The sequence below is a fragment of the Nyctereutes procyonoides genome, unplaced genomic scaffold, assembly GCF_905146905.1.
Source record: "Nyctereutes procyonoides isolate TBG_1078 unplaced genomic scaffold, NYPRO_anot_genome, whole genome shotgun sequence".
NCBI classification, from domain to species: domain Eukaryota; kingdom Metazoa; phylum Chordata; class Mammalia; order Carnivora; family Canidae; genus Nyctereutes; species Nyctereutes procyonoides.
In genome coordinates this window covers 44,779,590-44,800,690 of record NW_026575139.1, presented here as the reverse complement: position 1 = coordinate 44,800,690, position 21,101 = coordinate 44,779,590, and the positions used below count along the sequence as shown (strand labels likewise).

Here is a 21,101-nt window from a genome sequence, read left to right as displayed (position 1 = left end):
GGATGAAGGAAATCCTAAACTGTGCTAGAAACTGGAAGAGGGAGTTTGGGGTGTTCCCGAATCCTCTGTATGCTCCATCCCTCCTCTGGATACCCAGAGTTCACATGGACCAGCGGACCAGGGTTTGTGGAACAGGCCGACTAGGTGGACGCTTATAAAATATGATTTGAGAGTTTCTGAAAGACCTATCTTGCAAAACTCCATTGATCCTCTCACTCAAACTCTGCCTTTCCCAGTTTGAGTTTTAAGCTCAGGCATTATTACCAGCAGGTCCTTCTCAATTCACATTTGTTTCCTGGAAATATATATTATTAGCTCTGATTTCTCATAACATTGAGACTGGGGAGCACGATACTCTGGAATGATAGAACATGAGACTGGTGAAGTTGGATTATATTCAAAAGGATGAGAACAAAATCTGCTTCCAGGGGGAACAGAACTATGAGAATGTCTTTAACGGCATGAAGATTCACCGCTGCACTATAGAAAGAAGAAGAACATTTAGGGAGGAGAGCACAGGGGAACCCTGACAGTGTCAAATCCAGTGGCATCCGTCACGCCAAAGAAGGCAAGAGAAAGGCCCTCAATCTCTCGGAAAAGGCAGTTAATCAGGGTGCATGGAAGCAGATGTTGCAGATCGATTCCATGCTGTGAAATGGAAAACACTAGCTTTTCCATTTGGTTTGGACTCCAGTTCGTTGACATTTTTCAATAAACAGCTTGCTTTCTGTCAGGTCTCAGGTGAAAAAGAGTCGTCAACATTCTGATTTTCTTTTAATGCTAAAATACTGCCAAGAATTCATTCATGGTATTCGAACGTGAATGGAATAGAGTTCCACAGTCTGGAATTTAGAATTCCTCCTTTTTAGAGGTTGCAGGGTTTTCTAGGTATTTTGGGTTGTGCTTGTGAAAAATATTTCACTTCTGCAGGCATTGAAATCTTGGCTACCCGCTGTTTTCTGTAGCCGTGAAACAGAAGTCTTGCCGCTTGCAGAACCAACGTTCTTCCTGATGTTCCTCTCTGGCCCTTTTGATTAAAAGGCAGCAGCAGCGAGGGAGCGAGGGCCTGGGCCTGGGAGTTGCCATTATTTTTATGTCTTCTTTTGTCACAGTAATTCTCAACTCAGGCTTCACATCAGACCGAACTATGCAGCTTTTTAAATTGTGGAATTTCCAGGAGGAGAGCCCAATGTGTGTGTGTGTGTGTATTTGTGTGTGTGTGTGTGTGTGTGTGTCCACACGTTTAAATTCCATGGAGAATCTGATGCCTAGCCAGAATCAAGAATTCTCACTTTATTGATTTCAAAAAATATCTGCAAACAGTTTAAGTCTGGGGCTGGAAGGTGATTTAAACCCCTCTTTTAAACTAATGCTTACTGTGTAAGATCCTGCCAAATGATAGATCAACATATTTTGTGTGTGCTCCTCTGTCTGCCTGATTGTTTCTCCTGCTTGCATGGAAATTAGATGTAGACTCCTTCATAAATTACCAGATGGCCGAAGGTGCCAAGTGTCCTCACTAATGACTTTTTATTTTATTTACTTATTTATTTTTTTATTGGAGTTCAATTTGCCAACATTTGGCCTATCACCCAGTGCTCATCCCATCAAGTGCCCCCCTCAGTGCCTGTCACCCAGTCACCCCAACCCCCAACACACCTCCCCTTCCACTACCCCTTGTTCATTTCCCAGAGTTAGGAGTCTCTCATGTTTTGTCACCCTCTCTGATATTTCCCACTCTTTTTCTCTCCTTTCCCCTTTATTCCCTTTCACTCTTTTTTATATACACTACTTTACACAAGAGCAGATTGTTTTGCAATCCTGCTGGTGGTGGCCTGAGCTGTGGCTGAGCCCCAAGGTTCACAGGGAAGCGGTGACACTTCTGGGGCCTGTGAACACAGCTTGCTGTGTGGGCACGTTGGTGGATGAGAGAGTCATCCTGAGCAGAGCCCCACTGCCCTGGTTCAAAAGTTCATGAGCCCAGAAAGGGCAGTGGCGGGATAGAGGCCAGACAGAAACACTTTCTTTCATACAGGAGAATGCGGAGCAGCAATGCAGCTCCTTGTTCTACTGGGCAGCACAGCACCCTGTCTGTATATGTGGGGTCCTCAGCTTTCTTGCTCTGCTGTTGCAGATTTATAGATACTATACAAAAAATTGCATAGCATTCCATGTACATGTAAATATTCCTTTTATAAATATGCATTTAATATATCCAGTGAACCTAATTGCAATATGTAAAAGAGGGCATTCACTTGTGAAGTAACATAACCTCTAGTGTACATGTTCATTCCGGCATTTTTTCTAACATGTGAATGAATATTGCCACCGATATCATCTATTCTGTACCGAGGCATGAGCTAGCTGATGAGGGAGCACAGAGATAAATCAGATATGCATCATACCATAGAGTGCCTACCTCATGTTTTTAAAGATAGAAGGCACATGTAAATCATTAGGATACACGGTAGAACATGGCATGCCACCGAGTACAATGAAAGTTCTTTGCTTTTTCAGAATGAGGAGATTGCAGCTGAAGGCAATCAGGAGAGGCTCTCTGGAGGAGGTAGCATGTACCCTGGGCCATGAGGGATAGGTAGGATTTGGACAATACTGAGGTTTGGAGGGGAGTGGCTTTCCAGGCAAAGGGAATGGGGTGAGCAGGGGCACCAGACAGAAGATATAGGGTGTATACAGCAAATCTGGCAAGAACGTGGAATGTGCAAAGGGGAAAGGCGCCTTGGACACCTTCTGGAGGGCCATCTTGGGTAAGTTACCAAACCTCTCTGTGCCCTAGTTTCCTCGTGTGTAAAATGGGGATGATGATAATAGTACCTACTCACCAGGCCGTATGAGAAAGAAATGTGCTAAATACTTAGAATATTCTCAGGTACGTAGTAAGTGTTCTGTATTAGATCTGAGTCATTATGAATGAAAGAAGTGAAGAGATTCCAAGACCAGGTGAGCTCTAAGATCCTTCCAATTCTAGGGACCCGGCCTGCAAACCCATTATGAGTTTTGCGTGGTCTCTGAGGGAGGAGGTCAGCTTCCCACTAAACCTGGGGACAATTTTCGAGTAGAGGAGACAGGTGGCAGAAGTTTGGAAACAAAGAAGGCTCTGAAAGCAGAGGGCCACTGCCCTAACTTTTTGGGCTGGCTTTTTGTTTGTTTATTTTTTAAGATTTTATTTATTTATTCATGAGAGGCAGAGACACAGGCAGAGGGAGAAGCAGGCTCCCCACGGGGAGCCTGATGCGGGACTCAATCCCCAGACATTGGGATCACAACCTGAGCCGAAGGCAGATGCTCAACCACTGAGCCACCCAGGTGCCCCTCTAACTTTTGCTTTTAATATGGAGTTTGAAGAAAAGGGGGAGAAGCCCTTTTATGTTATCTCCTCCTCTCCCAGTGGAGAATTCCCTATTTTGAATTTCCTTCAGCTCTTCTTTTATGTCTTCTTTAGCCAATAAAGGATTTAAGAGAGAGAGAGAGAGAGAGAGAGCTTTGTTGTAGAGAGGAGAAAAAAAAAAACAACAAGTCAAAACAAAAAGAGAAATTAAGGTTATAATCTGTAGTCACGGACACAAAGTGGCTTCAGGAGCCAAACCTTGACCGGTCCCCTTCATGCTGACCACAGAAGCACATGCTGTCTGAGAATGAATGACACAGGCTATCAGGATTGGGGGGGAAGGGTGGCCTAGGGCAATCTCACCAGCTTCTGGTCACATCTCACTCCGTCTCTAAGGCAAGCAGAGTTCCCTCCATAAGTCTTGGTCTTTTTTCTTCAAGGCTGGTAGTCAGGTTCTGAACATTGAGTGACCTCCCAGGTAAGATTCTCTCCATTAAATGCTGAAACAAGCATGGCCTGGAGGCCCTCCTACTTCTCTGCCTCTGGTTCCCTTTAGAGTCTAGTAGTCCCCTCTCTGAATGACTGCCGGGTCCTCGGGCTTCGGAGACACAGCCAGGAGTCATAGTGTCCGTGTCAGCTCCCTCTAGCCAGCCTGATCACCAGCCATCGCACAAATTCCCAGCTATTCACACCTGGAAAAATAAATAAATAATTGTCAGAAGACTTGAAATCACAAATCTGAAAGTCCCTGCGCTTTAAAACTTCAAGGTGACACAGATACAGTTCTAATTTGTAAAAATTACAGCACTCTCAATTTTTCTGCAGGAAAGATATAAACAAGAAGACAGTTTGGATTGTATTTTATCCCTTCTCTTAGCCTAAGCTCTCCTTTGAATTGCCAAAGGGAATGAGTTACTTGAACACAGACACAGAATTATTATAGTGGATTGCAAAATAAGATATGCCTAAGCTCAAGGGCTTAATTTTTGCTTCATTCAGTAACATATTTCAGAAGAGCACTAGTAATTGGGACATAATTTATTTATCAACAGGGATCCGGACCATTCCCTTGCAGTTGATTTTTGAAATCCATTTGACGTTTGCAGAGTGCTATAATATCCAAGGTGAGAGAGGCTAGAAACAGATGTAGAATTACAGTTGCCAAAGGGAGAAGAGTTTGCCATGGGTATTTAACCATGCTGGCAACTGGCCACAAAACTCTAGGTCTTTCTTCGCAGTCCCTGACATATCCATTTGTGAAGGAGGTTAATAATAGCATCATACCTACACCCACATAGTTACGGCTAAATAACAATTTCCTTGATAAGCCTTTATTTTTCTGCAATTTAGAATTTAAGACCACAATTTTATCTACACTGTCTGAGCCCAGAATTTATTTTTGGCTTTCCGGAAGAAAGTTGCACTCATTTAACTTTGCCTGACAATGTAAGAGAAAAAAAAAAATTTTTTTTAAATACAGATTTTAATTAGCTAGGCAATTTACTTTTCTCTGAACCATCAAAACCTGACCATTGCCAAAGGAGGGAGCCAGATAAAGTGGAGCTGTGGTCAGATACAGAAGGCAGTGTCAAGCACTTGCGGCAAGCAGCATTTGCCAATAGCCTGGGTTAGTAATGTGCATATTATTTTAATGACCTATTAGCAGTTGTCACTGAAATGAAAATTGTGTGATAAAGAAAGGATATTTGGGCAGCAATTTTTAGGACATACAGGGGAGGTATATTTTTCACCATTAACTTTCAGAAGCAGTCTGATGGCCAGATGTTGACCTTGAGCTGCCTTTCCTAGCTCTGGAGCTTCTCCTGGCATTTCCTGGGCAGATCCCCTCCCCATCTGCCCTGTGCTCTGGGTAGAGCTGAGCTCCAGCTTTTGGCGCCTCTGGCCTGGGTTGGTGGATAGCAAGCAAACATCACTGCGAGGGAGAACCCGCTGGCTTAGAGCCCAGAGGTGTAAGCTTGTTTTTGTTTTGGGAGGCCACCTTTTTGTTCCACTTTTCTGTGATGTATCTTTCAGGAAAGAGGATTCTTGTGATTTCAGTGTGGGTAACCTGCCTTTCTTCAGCAACTCCGTTAAGAGGCGGTCTTTGGGGATCCCTGGGTGGCGCAGCGGTTTGGCGCCTGCCTTTGGCCCAGGGCGCGATCCTGGAGACCTGAGATCGAGTCCCATGTCGGGCTCCCGGTGCATGGAGCCTGCTTTCTCCCTCTGCCTGTGTCTCTGCCTCTCTCTCTCTCTCTCTCTCTGTGTGACTATCATAAATAAATAAAAATTTAAAAAAAAAAAAAAAAAGAGGCGGTCTTTGCAGGAAATGTTTTTGTATCGGTACATGTTGTTCTATTTCTCTTTGGTTATCCAGTGGTTGTTCAGAGTCGGTGGTGAAACCCCAAGCTCAGTCACTAAAAGACTCATGAAGGCATTTTGTCTGACACTTTACAGATATCTAGAGATATAGTGAAAGGCTCAAGAACTGCCTCTAAGCTTTGGTTGCTGCTTCATAAAAAGGCATTTTTCTTTAACTGCTTATGCATGCAATAGCACAGGTAAAACCATAAAGTAGGGACTCTGGGTAAAAGCTTTGAGCCACTGAAGATGTTGTGAGGCCATTATCTATCTGCAGAAGGCAAAGAGTAAGGGTCTGTGTCCACCAGTATACAAGGAAATGCCCCCATATGCCTGGGCTTGATAGCATTGGGCAATAATATAGTCTCCATCATAGCTTAACGATTTGATTTATTTATCAGTTTGTTTGACAGTTAATAGCCTCTGATTTAAATGTTTAATACTTATTTATTCATGAGAGACACAGAGAGAGAGAGGCAGAGACATTGGCAGAGGGAGAAGCTGGCTCCATGCTGGGCAGCCCCATGCAGGACAGGATCTCAGGACTCCGGGGTCACGCCCTGAATCAAAGGCAGATGCTCAACTGCTGAGCCACCCAGGTGTCCAGCCTCTAATTTGAATTTTTAATTTTCTTTGTCCTGCCTCCAGGATTAGATTTTAAGTACCCAGTAGCCTAGTCATTCAAACCTCCTTGGCAAGCCTCATAACACCAAAATCAACTTTCTTTTTTTTTTTTTTTTCCAAAATCAATCTTCTAAATGAAGAGCCAAATATCCTACTACTCAAAAATATCTTCTTAGCATCCAATTAGCTACATCTGTATATTGTCTTTTAAATGGAAATTCCCAGGAGGAAGATTGATCCCTGACAGTCACTCCTTAATGTGAATTACTTTAGTTAGATAATCAGATGCTCCCAGAAAGAGAATTGATTGAGGAAAATGGGAGTAATTTTTGAATTGTCAACCCACAAAATAAGGACTTTGGAACAACCAAATATGTGCGCAGGAACACGCGCGCGTGCATGTGTGTGTGTCCGTGCATGTATGTATGAATATCCAGGAAAAGAAGAGTTGGAAAGCAAATTCTCACTGATTCTGTAACTTGGTCTGTGCATCTAGTGTCAAGCTCTAAGTATGAATGGATGATATGGAGCGAGAGTGGGCAAAGTATAGCCCTGCTCTATTTTTGGGTGGTTCACAGGCTAAGGGTAGTTTTTTATATGTTTAAATGTTGTTGTTGTTGTTGTTTTTAATAGGAAGAATACTATTTTATGACTCATGGAAATTATGCAAAATTTAGATTTCAGTTTCTATAAATAGTTTGGTCAACACACAGTCATGGTATTTCATTTATGTATCATGTATAGGTATTTTTGTGCTGTACTGACCGAGGTGACTAGTTGCAATGGAGACCATATAGTCCCCAAAGCTAAAATATTAACCATCTACTTTGGTAAGCAAAGTCTGTCAACCCCTGACTTAAGTTTTCCTGTTTTTTTTTTTTTTCTTTTTAGCTTTAATACTTTTGGGTGAAAAACCTTTCACCATTCATAAAGTAAGTAAACACTATTTCTTCCCTTTCATGTCTAACCATTTGGTATTGGTTAAAATATGGTATGGCTACACATAGAATGCTCTAGAATGCTTTATTGGCATAGAACTCTGTGTCCAATATTAACTCTTTGCACAGCATGAACCCACAAAAAATGTTCCAATCAAAAATATCTTCAAAGATCCATTCCATGATGTAAACATGCTGTGCCCTAGTGGTGGGCTTACAAGTGATTTCTTTCCTTATTTTGACCTCTCTCTATTTCCAAAATGGTTCTCAGCAAACAATACTTTTATAAAAAGAGAAAAAAATATATGATATAAAACTCATTTTTCTTTATAGAAAAATAGAACAAAACTATTATTCTATTAGGTATTTTTTATTCTTTCCTAAGGAAAAAAAGGAGGAATTTCCCTGGAGATGTGGCACACAGGCCTTGTCATCAAACTTCTCCCTGGGATTCGGAAACCAAGCTTGCCAGTCCCTGGTTCTGTAATCTCTCTCTCAGCCTATATTCTGAGTTCTCCAGTAAGGAAAGAAAACATCCTCTGAGGGTTTTTTCAAACATTAAGTAAAATAATGTATTCAAAATAACTGGCAACCGTGTGGTGATAAGCACATCAACAACAAGAAACAGTCAGTTTCCAGCATATTTTATGAAGAATATTTGCTATGAAGATGTCCTACCTTTTAAAAAAGATTTTATTTATTTATTCATGAGATATATATATAGAGAGAGGCAGAGACATAGGCAGAGGGAGAAGCAGGCTCCCTGTGGGGAACCTGATGCGGGACTCGATATCAGGACCCAAGCCAAAGGCAGATGCTCAATCACTGAGCCACCCAGGCATCCTAAGATGTCCTGCTTTCTATAGCAATTTCTCTTGTGCAAAGAGAGTGAGTGGAGTCCTTGAGTGAACCGTGGGGGGTAAGGAGCAAGGGAAAGTGGCAGAGGGAACAGGAAGGCATTGAGGGATGAGATGCAGAAGTGGAGTGGTTCAGGAGAGACACAGGCTTTGTCATTTGGTCAGAAAGCTTCCATTACTACCCAGAGTAGTTGGGGACAGCTAGATTGCTGGGGGAAGGGAGGGTGAGTGCAGGCAGATGTGTACATGTATGATGGTACGAGTCTTGGAAGAAGATTCTTCCAGCAGTTCATGGTTTAGTTCCACAGTTTGGAGCATCTGTAAAGTGAAAGGTGCTGAGCCTCCCAAGATGCATAAAGCATGGCTCCAGTGTGAGCATCTCATATGGGTTTAGAGAGATGACTTTGGGGTGAGGCACTGGGCACTGAGTGTTTGTGTAGCACCCTAAGGAATGCTTGCACACTCCGGGTTAGCAGGAAGGAAGATTATTACTAAAATATTGTTAAAATAACTATGTTTTGATGAAATGATTCAGCCAGGAATAAAGATAGTCACTACAAAATTAATGATAATTTGGGGGACTAGATGATAAATGCTTAAGAGAACAGTAAAAGGTGAAGAGAGGATTCTGTGGCCTATTGTATTTCTTTCACTAAACACCAGGGAGCAAGTCTTGGATATGATGACGCCAAGGGGAATTCTACAGGTATCTTATTCTCATTCTCCTTGTTCTTATTTTCCAGGGAATATGCTGCTCTGAAAAAGTTCATTTCCATCTCCACTCTCTCCCAGGCTCTCTCCATATCCATACATCCCAACCTTCTAGACTATTGTTCACTATTAACACTGGCATGTGAATATGGTTCAGTCCTTGAAATTACATCCTTGAGGTGTCAATGGCCTGTATGAACTGCCACCTCAAGATACATGCAGGGCAAAACAAAACCAAACCAGCTGAAAACACAGTTATCTCTTCATGAAGTTCACCACATCCCCATCCCTGCCCTGCTTACTGTGCCACCATCGAATACATTATACAGTCATTACTTTTTCTGTGCTGTTCACTTCTCTTCAGGTTTCTTTACATGTATTTGCATTCTGTTATTTATTCCAATTTTAGGGTGGGTTTGCAGAAGCAGGCCTTTGCTGCATCAAACAAGAGAAAAAAAATCACTCTCTTAATGTGTTTTTGCCTGAAGTATTTAGAGTCTGTATAATTCCATTGCTCATGTCCTACCCTAAAAGATACATGTTCTATTTAAATATATATTTTCAAAAAATAAACAAATAAATATATATTTTCTCTCTGAATCTTTTGAGGATACAGAGAAAGAATATATATCATATCCTAAAAGACACTCTGGTGAGACCCCATACCTCCGTCTGTAGGAAAGTTACTCAATAGACCAAGGCTATATAAGAGTTCCTCTCTTTAGGATTTGGAAGAAACCTCTTTCTATAGCTAGGCCCCCTCTGTAGTTGGAGGTGGTATGTGGACCTGGCAGGGATTGGTAACATAAGGTGGGTTATGTTATACATTTTGAGACATATTGAAAAAGAAGGCACCTAGAATCACCAAATAGTTTATTCATCTATAAAATGGGTATGTTGGAAGGAGCTAGAACTTCTGAGTCCCAGAACTTGTGTTCTTCCCACTGCTGAAGCTGGCTGTTCTGAGCTACTCTAGAGTGACTATTAAATACCTAATTTCCACACTGCCATCTCCAGAGAGTCAGAGAAACTGGTGTCGTCATTGAAAATTAGTGATATGGCCAGAAGTGAGATGGGTCAGTTTCCGAGGCTAGAAAAAGAAAGCATGTTCCCTCTGGTGTAAAATAAGGACCATCTACTACCACACCCTTGTATCAGTGAGGTGCCTGGAAGTCCTCTGTGGAGAGTCAAGAATGTGGCATTAAGTCTCTAAGCACCTTGAAACACCTCCTGGGGCTTCTGGTTTGAGGGAAGAAAGATATTCCCATTCCACACACATACTTATATTTACACACACACAGATTCACACATGTTCAGTAATATGGATAAACATTCACAAATGCTTATGCACATACATGCACACCCTCATGAACACTCATGCATACGTAAAGACAGTCACACACACAAACACACACATTCAAACACACATATACACACATGCCCACAGCAGCTGGCACTGTGCAGGCCTTTTCCAAAGAACTATTTCTAACCTCTAGTCCTCTCCCACCATCTCTGCCCTAATGATACACTGGCTTGGAGCTAATATCTAGTGACCCTGGCTCTCCTGGGCTCAGTCCATGAATTATTCCTAACCCAATAGCTTTAAGATAGAATTCCTGAAACCAATGCTGGAAGGTGGGGAGGCTGAAGTTCTGGGGGGGACAGTAGAAGAGCATGACTTCCATTCTTAATCTATTAAACTGTCAGACCTGAGGAGCTCTTCGTCTCTTCTGGCTAAGAACAAACTATGAAACTATCAATGTTCGGTAGGCACCTTGTGGCGGAAAGTGTATTATGCATCCAGTTTAAAATTGAGAGGGCAACTGTGGCATTCGTTCATCATGGCAATTGAAGAAGGAATTGGCACGGTCTCTGACGCATGAATTTTAATCTTGACTGACCACAGGGTTCACCCCTCACTTTCTTGTTTTCCTTATAAATCTGACTTTTTATTTACCTTACTGTTTTTCATTACCCACTAAAGCTTGGTGACTATCATAGAATTGCAGAAATTTCAAAAAACGCAAGTTAAGCTAATGTCTCTCCCACATATGGCTCCCTCCTCAGAGACCACCACTGCTTGCAGGTAGCGTACAGTCTTCCAGACTGTGTCTGGACTGTATCTTTTCCAGTCATAAATGGCACCCATTGTCTTACAACTTGTCACTTTTCCGACTTCATCGTGCGTCTTAAAGGTCATTTTAGTTTATTTTCACTTATATCATTTTTAATACATACAAGTGGTACATTCATTACAGGAACATCACAGCAAAATATGCCATAATGAGAAAACACAGGCACATTACGCCTACAATCCATTTCATTATTATGATTGCTTTGCAACTATTCCATATTTAGAGGAAACATCTCTCATCCTAATGCGCAGTCCTTCTGCTTTAGGACATTTTATGAGGTGACTTTTTAATATGCAACAAGTGAGTGAACTTCCAGGGGGTGCCCTTTCCCCGGTCCTGCAAAGTGCCACGCTGCACTTGTGGTTCTGTCAGAGACTCCTGATTCTGGGCTCCTGCCTTTCCCATCTCCCACTTACAGCACTCACTTTACAGCATCCCTGGGCTCCCGCCTGTCTGCTGTGGCCGCGTGAAGGAAGCAGAGTCGTCTTACTGTAATTATTTGAGGTTCTGGGCAGTTTTCTGAGCATCAAATCCAGTAACACAAAACAGAAGAAAACCATTATGCCCCAAACCCAGCTATTTACTCTCTCCCACACAGCATTTTCTGGGAAAGGGAGACTAGGAGTAATGTGGGAAAGGCTCAGTCAGGATCTTCAGTTAGGTCCCAGAGCTACCATAGGCCGTGAGCACGCTGGACCCCCAACAGGACCGTCCCAGGCAAAAGGGAACTCTTACCAGGAACACTAGCCCAGTGATTAAGGGACACAAACATGATCAGACTGCCCCCCCCCAAATCCTTGAGGATGATGATGTGGTGGAGGGGGTGTCTACTACCAAGAAATTCTAGAAGTTGCTAGTGACATTTCTTGCTAATCCCTCTCAACACTGTCTGGGGAAGTTTCTAGTCTGTATTGTTTTCAAACAGAGTCAACACAAATTTTTAATTTTTTATTACAGAAGGGTGAAGTTAAAAAAAAAAGGAGCTCTTCTAGGAGCTTGGTGTAAGATAAGGACCCCTTATCCTTTTCATCTGCACCCCTTATCCTTTTCATCTAGAAAATGGATGTCATAGAAATTATAGCTATTTTGTGAGGGTTTTGTGAAGCTTACGTGGGAGAATTCATGAAAAATCCTTAGCACAGCGCTTGGCACAGAGTAATTCCTCATGAAATGTTGAGCACTGAGTGAACTTTCCCTCCCCTTCCACCTCTTAGAATTCTTGGTGGTTCCACCCGCTAGTGTCTGCCCAGAGAGTCACTCTTTCTCTGTTCAGGCAAGCTTACAAGAGCTGGTCACCTGCCAGCTCGTCCTGACCTGGCCCTTCCCTGAGGGGTTGTTCCCTGGGATTCGCCCTCACTCACCTCTTCCACAAACTTCAGACCTGGCTACTAACAGAGCTGCCTCTCAGCCCCAGGTCCAGTGAAGCTCACCTCCACTCAGGCATGTATTTGTTATTCATTCTTGCAGGACATGTGTATGTTAGCACCTCCCATGGCCCAAGCACCATGTTAAGTGGTAGAGGTAGAAAGAGACACAGCCCCAGGTCTAAGGGAATCCCAGTCTTTGGGGGGCCAGAGATAAGGGAAACTGACTGTACAGGCCGTGGTGACCAATACACGCTCTGGTGAGAAGGCTTGTCCAGGACGCCTCAAGGAGGGCCGTCCACACCAGCCTTGCAGCCGATCTCTAATTTCTGGGAGATTTCTCCAACCCCGTTCTTCCAAACCTCTCATTGAATTTTTTATGTCATCAATTATATTTTCAGTTACCAGGTCTTTTTTTGCGTTCTGATTATTCCTTTTTTCCTAAGTATCCTTAAAAAGTGTATAGGAGTCAGCCAGAAATGTACATTTGGAGGAGGGTCATGTCCAACAATCAGAACAGGAACCTGGTTCTGAATGCCTCAGCCTCTCGGGGTCAGGTTGTCTCTAAGATCCAAGAAGACAGTTGGCCAGGCTGATAGAGCAGTCATTCATTCCTTTATTCATTGCATCAAAATGAGTGTGGGCTGCTGTTGCAGAGTATGGTTTGGGTGATGAGAGGCATGGTGTGTACTTTAAGATTTCACTGACACAAGGAAAAAACCAGCATGTGAACAGTGACCTCACCAGAGGGGAAGCTACACCTATGTCATTGTATGGATTGATCAGGAAACCACTGAGGAAGAAACTGGGAAGGGGGCACAGCAGAAGAGGTGATTTTATTGCTGAGTCTTAAAGGAGAAGAGGTAATTCCGAGGCAGGGAAGGGGCTGAGGAAGTGACAAAGGAGGAATGGCATTCCTGGCAGAGAGAAAGGTGTGTCTTAAATCCAAGAGGTATTCAAGGGCTTGTGGTCTGTTTGAGACTGGTGAGAAAATCTGTGACTGGAACTTTGCTCACTGAGCTGGGGTGGATGGGGAGAGGACACTAGCAGGAGAGGGGGCTCCACAGAGGTCAGTCTGGACCTCATGGGATGCAGGACCACATCTGTCATGTTAAGGATTAGGGCTTTGTGTTGGAGGTTCTTTTTTTTCCCCAATATGTAATTTTTTTGGTATAATTTTTTATTGGAGTTCGATTTGGCAACATATAGCATAACATCCAGTGCTCATCCTGCCAAGTGCCCCCCTCAGTGCCCATCACCAAGTCACCCCAACCCCCTGCCCACCTCCCCTTCCACTACCCCTTGTTCGTTTCCCAGAGTTAGGTGTTTCTCATGTTTCCTCACCCTCACTGATATTTCCCACTCATTTTCTCTCCTTTCGCCTTTATTCCCTTTCGCTATTTTTTATTTTCCCCAAATTAATGAGACCATATAATGTTTGTCCTTCTCCGATTGACTTACTTCACTCAGCATAATACCCTCCAGTTCCATCCACGTCAAAGCAAATGGTGGGTATTTGTCGTTTCTAATGGCTGAGGAATATTCCATTGTATACATAGACCACAGCCTCTTTATCCATTCATCTTGTGTTGGAGGTTCTTAAACACTTTTCCATGGACCCTTTTGAAAATATGATGAAAATTATGAACCTTCTCATCCCCCAAAATGCACATACACACACAGTTTCAGGATGTAAAGGATCTGAAGCCCATTCCTATTCCTTGAATTAGGCAATGGGGAAGCTCCAGAAAGTTTTAAGCAGGAATGTCATGTTCAGATAGAGGATGGAGCTCTGGCTCTTCCATGTCTGGGTGTATGTGACTGTAGTGACACCTGTGTGCCAGCCTCACATCCCTACAGCCCACCTTGGATTTCAGTGGCATTGAGGTAGACAGTTCTGGGCAAGCTCTGACATGTCCTCACATAAACAGTTGTGTCTTCTGTGACTTATACACAGGCTTAGTCCCAGTGCAGCTCCCTAACCTAGAGACCTAGGGCGGAGGGGTCAGTGTGTCAATGTCTTGCCCTCCCATTTTCTGGGTTACTGTCCCTCCAACTACTTTTTGTGTTCCAAGAAATTTAAAAATCTCTCATAAGCTGGTAGCCCCCATGCTGTTTTTATGCCTAAAAAAAAACCTTTCATGTATAGAGGCATCAAGAGGAAAAAGAAGTAAGTGTTCTCAGCTGGCAATTACCACCAAGACATCTATCTGTTCGATTTTTTTTTTTTTGGTATGACTTAGACTAAAAAGTTTTATATTCTTTTAAATTTTATTTATTTATTCATGAGAGACACAGAGAGAGGCAGAGACATAGGCAGAAGGAGAAGCAGGCTCCCTACAGGGAATGCAAGATCACTACCTGAGCTAAAGGCAGATGCTCAACCACTGAGCTACCCAGGTGCCCCTAGACTAAAAAGTTTTAAATATAAATTTAAAATAAAGTTTAATGTTTTAAACAAATATTAAATTGGGGTTGAGCATGGAAAGAAATTAGTACCAGAATGGCTAAAATCCCTAAAACTGGGATTAAAGATTAAATAATTTAAAAATCAGATGTCTGGGTGGCTCAGTCCGTTAAGCATCTACCTTTGGCTAAGGTTATGATCCTGAGGTCCTGGGATCAAGTCCCCCACTGGGCTTCCTGCTCAGTGAGGAATCTGCCTCTTCCTCTGCTTGCTGCTTCCCCCTACTTGTGCTCTCTCTCACTCTCTCTCAAATGAATGAAATCTTTTTAAAAATTAAATGCACAAAAAAATAATTTAAAAATCACTTTTAATTGACCAAGTATAATGCCATGTGCCCAGTGTTCCATTATAACATTCTCTGCAAAAGTCAGGGTATTGTGAGTAAGTGTTATGATCCTAGTTTATGTAAAAAGGGGAAATAATACTGAGTCCTAGTTTTGAAAAAGTGTATACTCCTCTTTCTTGGTCCCAGGATTAAAAAATGGTTAATGCGCAGCAGGACTAGGAGACCAAAGTCTTCCAAGTTAACTCAGGTGTTTGTTTTTTAAGTGGTCAGTTCATTGAAAAGAAAATTAGGAAAAACAGTTCATGGCTATGATCTTGACTCTCCCACCAACCTATGGTTGTGGCTTTGTGTAGATAGTCTTAAAATCTACTGGCTTGCTTAAATACGGGCATATAGGAGATGTTGGATTTGGCACTTGAAGGTAGGAGAATGTGCCAGGACAAATACAATTTGTGAGAAGAAATCAAGTAGTCTTTTATTGCTTCTTGGCACTGTGCTACAGGAAACCCATGTTTTGTGGTCTCTGAGCAGGGTCTCCAGAGAATATCATGGCCAGGAATCTCTTGGGAGAGACAGAGAGGGAGAAGGACTCTAGGGAGGGGCAAAAGGGAAAACACAAACGGGAAATACAGCAATTTTTAAATTTAATCTTTCCTGTATCATGGGGTCTTGTTTTGTTTTCATTGTTGTTGCTCTGTTTTGTTTTGCTTGGTCTCATTTTACTAGTATTTCCCACAGAAATTTATAGAATGCCTTATAAAAAGAATTCCAGGACTAGAGAGACAGGGCTGCTTAACTATCTAATCTGTTTGTGGCTGGGTCTCAGGGCTTCCTTCTAGGGCTTTCAAGTACATTGAAATCATCAGGGTAATGTTTAAAAAGACTGATGCTTGCTGATTCCCCTCCCCCACTTCAGATTGGGATTTAATCTTAAGTGGAACCTGGGCATCAGGGTTTTGAAGATCTTCCCAAGAGATTCTAAAAGGGCAACCAAGATTGACAACCACTCTTTTAGTCATCTCCTCTTGTATATTATTGTGCACATAAGTCACTGGGGGATGTAGTTAAAATGCAAATTTGAATTCAGTAGGTCCCGGGTGGGGCTCAAGTCTGTACTGATAACAAGCTCCCAGGTGACACAGATGCTGCTGGTCTGAGGACCACAATTTGAGATACAACAGACTAGAGATCTCTGAGATCCTTTTGTGCCATTAATGCTATCATTCTACTACATTGCTGGATTTCATGCCTTTAAGTGTCACTTCATTAGGACTCAAACAATTCTGATAGTAATAATGAAGGGATGTTTAATATCATGATGGGAAATGAGAAAAACAGTGACATAAAATTTCATTTGACCAAAATATGCCAAACAAGTAAAAAATGCATAGAAAAACTGAGAGGAATTATAACAAATATTAATAGTGATCTTGGTGGTGATATTTTTCATCTATTTATTTTTTATAGTTTTGAATATTCCATAATGAACACCAGTTACTTTCATAATGAACAAAAACAGTTTCAAAAGAATAGCCTAAAAATCAGGAAGCTGAAATGCTAGAATGCATTAAACATTCTCATATATCTAATTTTGTGTTTATACCTGCCTTTATTTTTTCCAAATTTATTAAAATATAATTGACATGTAACATTGTGTAAGCTTAAAGTATACAACATGATGATTTGATACATGCATATATATTGCAAAATGATTACCACAATAAGTGTAGTTACATCTCTATCATCTTTTCAAATGACCTATTTATTATTGTGGTAAGACCAATTAAGATCTACTGCCTTAAAAACTTTCAAGCATATAGTACAGTATTGCTAACAATAGTGCCCACGCTGTACATTAAATCCCCAGAACTTATTTATTTTGTAACTATGAATTTGTTTATAATTTGACCAGCATCTCCCCATTTCCCCCACCACCCAGCTACTAGCAATCACTATTCTCTCTGTTTCTATTTGTTCAGCGTTTTAAATTCCACATATAAATGAGATCATATAGTATTTGTCTTTTTCTGATTGGCTTATTTCATATGGTATAATGCCCTCAGGGCCCATCCACATTGTTGCAAATGGCAGGATTTCCTTCTTTTTATGGTTGAATTATATTCCATTGTATATATCACATTTTCTTTATTTACTCATCTGTCAATGAAAACTTAGGTTGTTTCTACAGTATTTTATATTATTAATAAATACAGATGGTATAGATCTCATTCACAGATAAGAAAACTCTAGAAGAGACAGAGCTGGGTCTAAAACTAGCTTCATTGTCATAATGTGGTTCTTTTCACTAAAATTTTCTCTCTCTGTACAAAATATCATCTTTGTTGGCCAACAGATACATAAAAAGATGCTCAGCATCATTAATCATCAGGGAAATGCATATCAAAACCACAACGAAATGTCGCTTCATACCAGTCAGAATGGCTAGTATCAAAAACACAAGAAGTAAGAAGTGTTGGTGAACATGTGAAGAAAAGGAATCCTCATGCATTCTTTATGGGAATGAAAATTGGTGCAGCCATTATGGAAAACAATATGGAAACAATATGGAGATTCCTCAAAATATATGACCCAATAATTCTACGTCTGGGTACTTAGCCAAAGAAAACAAAACAAATTTTAAAAATGTATACATTGTTAGGCTTATTGCAGCATTATTTACAATAACTAAGATATGGATAAAGATAATGTTTATGTATACATACATAGATATATGCATATATGTGTGTATAGAGATATATATGTATACACACACAATGGAATATAAGTCATTAAAAAGAATGAAATCTTGCCACAAAAGAATGAAAGAATGAAATCACAACAATATGGATGGACCTAGCGGGTATTATGTTAAGTGAAATAAATCAGATAGAAAAAGACTAATACCATATGATTTCACCTATATGTGGAATATAAAAAACAAAACAAATGAACAAATAAACAAAAAGAATCAGACCTATAACTACAGAAAACAAACTGGTGGTTTTTTGAGGGGTAGGGAATGGGGAGTAGGCAAAATAAATGAATAAGTTTAAGAGGCATAAACTTCCAGTTATAAAATAAATAAGTCACAGGAATGAAAATCAAACAGCATAAGGAATATAGTCCATAATGTTGTGATAAATTTGTCATGACAGATGGTGACTATACTTACCATGGTGAGTAATGTACAAAATTGTCAAATCGCTATGTTGAACACTGAAACTAATATAATATTAAATGTTAACTAGACATCAATAAATAAGTAAAAATATGATCTTTGTATCTGTTGAATAACTAAGGCAGCACCCTAAATTTTAAGTAGTCTCGTGAGACAAGGGAAGGGTGGCCAGGTCAAGTATAAGGAGACCTGAATTCTTGTCTCATCTTGCCAGGTAACTAGCTCTGTGGCCTTTGGTACATTGCTTGAATTCACTGAAGTCTTATCTTTCTCTTTTGTAAAATGTGTATTAATAGAAATTCCTACTTCATAGGTCATCATGAAGATGAAATGAGGTAGTGGGCAATTAGTTAATAACAGTTCATGTAACCTCTGAAGGTCCTATTTGCTCATCAAAGAATGAGAGAGTAGAAGATCTCTAAGGATCCTTCAATCTCTACCTTGTGTGGTTAGAGAATGATACTTTTGGAAAATCCATAGAAAAAGATAACTTGGCATTTGTCTAGATGTCAAATAAGTTCCTACAGTTCTTAGCACTATACCAGGCAGCAAGGACAAAATGAGTGACTCAGAGTAGCGCACAAATAATTCAGTACAACCTGATATGCACTCAAGAGCCCTGAGTGGATGTAGTAGAGATGGTGATAATGTGGGTCTTGAAAGGGAAGAGGAAAAGGTGTTCAGGCAGAGGAAGCACACGGACCAAGGCTAGGAAACCTTTCATAAGAACATTACGTTTGGTGTGGCTAGAGTGAATGTGAGGTGGCTGATAAATCGTAGATGAATTCAGAATTCAGACATTTATGGAGGGCCCTTTTGGCTACAATAAGGATTTTATTATATGATCTTTGAACCAAGGAGTACACATAATCAAGATCTGTTACTTTAAAATGAACTCTAACAACAGTGGTGAGGAAGACGATCTGGGGGAAGGGAGGCGAGTTAGAGGTTATGACAATAATCCAAGCAGTGGTGACAAAGAAACTCTGATAGGCCTTAATGATTGTTTGTAGGTGCTGGCATGGGCAGGGCACGAGAGGAGGAATTCAAAGGTGCTCGTGACCCAGATAAAAACTGCAGGAGGAGCAGGACTGGTGTGAGAAGTGCTAATACATTTGGTTTTTAGGTGGAGTGTCCAGGAAGACAGCACAGATGTATGGGTATGTGCACCTCCAAGCCTAGAGGCAGAGAGATGATGGAATCTGTGTACTAGTAGTAAAGTGATGGGTGGGTCAATGTTTGTCACTGTTAGAAGTTTCTAAGGCAGCAAGTCCCTCTTTGCTTTAAGGAAAAGGACCCTTTGATAGACTCACGAAAGCTATAGACTCAGAACTGTCTGACAGAAACATAATGTTAGCTACATATGTAGTTTTAATTTTCCTAGTAACCATATCTTAAAAAGGAAAAAGAAACAGGTAATATCAATTTTAATAATGTATTTTACTTAACCCAGTACACACAAAGTGTTTTAATTTCAATGTTAATCACTATAATAATTGTTGAGATATTTCACATTCTTTATCTTCAAAATCCAGTGGGAATTTTATATTTATGATATACTTCAATTGAGGCTACCTTATATCAAATGCTTAATAGCCATGTATGGCTACTGCATTCGATTGTGTAGCTATATAGGTTCCACTACTTTGCCCTGAAAAATATACACATGCACAAAATTTTCCTAGCATTCTGGGGATTCTCTTAGCTCCTTGTAGTATATGTGTGCTTGGTTAGGAATCCTTGGTTTTAGATAGAGATTTTGGGTTTCTTAAGGCTGATTCTGGAAATCCATGGCCTTTTTCAGTATTATGAGGTTTAACTTTAAATATTCTAGTTACGCAAAATAGGAAGTAATATTACTCCGGAGTGATACGAATTCATTCTTGCAAATAAAAGAAAGGATTAAACAAACTGTTTTGGTTTGTAATTCTACAGTGTACTGTCTGCTCTAAAAGATGGCTTTTACATTTTCATAGGACACTTTTGATTGCAGATTTGGTTTGTTAACCCTGTGCATATTGTTTCTAGGCCAAAGTAGAGTTATATGAACATTTTCTAGATGGATAATTTTAAACATGATTTTCAATTCTGTGAGTTTTTTACATTGGTTTTGGTGGTTTCTTTTTCCCTTGTCATGATTATATACAAATTTCAAAGAAATGGCCTGAGGCACTACTTCCTTCCCAAATCCTATGCATCCTTTCTTTAAAGCAGCACCCTCATAAAGGCAATTTCTTTCGAAATCTCAAGCAGAATTATTTTTAGAGGCACCATCATGTTATATTTGAAAGAATGACCCTTCCTGTAACTGGCCTGTTGGGATGATTTGGTTGTGGTCTCACATAATTATAGACCTGTGCCAACAGTCTAGGGACCATCAGCATATTTCCAAGGCCTCTAAATCAAGGGTATTTGGTTAATTGCTCACAGGTGTTTTCTTGTGCTTATGAATACGTGCAGTCTGAATTTTACAAAACTTGGCAGAAAGAGGGCCGTAAGTCTGAGGAGTTTCTTAGATTTACTCAGCTAATTAATCAGGCCGAGTAGAAATTTGGCTCCTCTGTTGAAGGAGCTATGCATTTGGAGTATGACTGAGGAGTAACCTATACTTTTGAAGTAGAGTTTAAGCAGAAAACAAAAGGAAACAGAAAAACTTTAGTAAGCTGCTGCCACTAAAAGCTCAGTGTAATGACTCAGCCTGTTCCGGCTGCTTTGCAAAGATAGGTCAGCTCTGCCTCCGCAAAGAAATGGTGCTAGATTCTAAAATAAAGCAGACTATGTTGGGTTATGAATTTTAATTTCTAAAACTTACCCAAACTAATAATCTTTAAAAA

General features: G+C 40.8%; 1 protein-coding gene across 5 annotated transcripts in view; it reads left to right on the top strand.

Annotated features, from left to right (window-relative positions):
• Positions 1–21,101, top strand: part of FRMD6 (FERM domain containing 6) — a 234,150-nt gene that overhangs the window by 101,067 nt on the left and 111,982 nt on the right. Inside the window, exon 3 of one of the 5 annotated variants that reach the window (XM_055303735.1) lies at positions 7,223–7,263. The exons of the other annotated variants lie outside the window; for them this stretch is intronic. The gene's annotated coding sequence lies outside the window, so the exon portion shown is untranslated. The remainder of the gene's footprint in view (positions 1–7,222; positions 7,264–21,101) is intronic. 5 annotated transcript variants of the gene reach the window in all.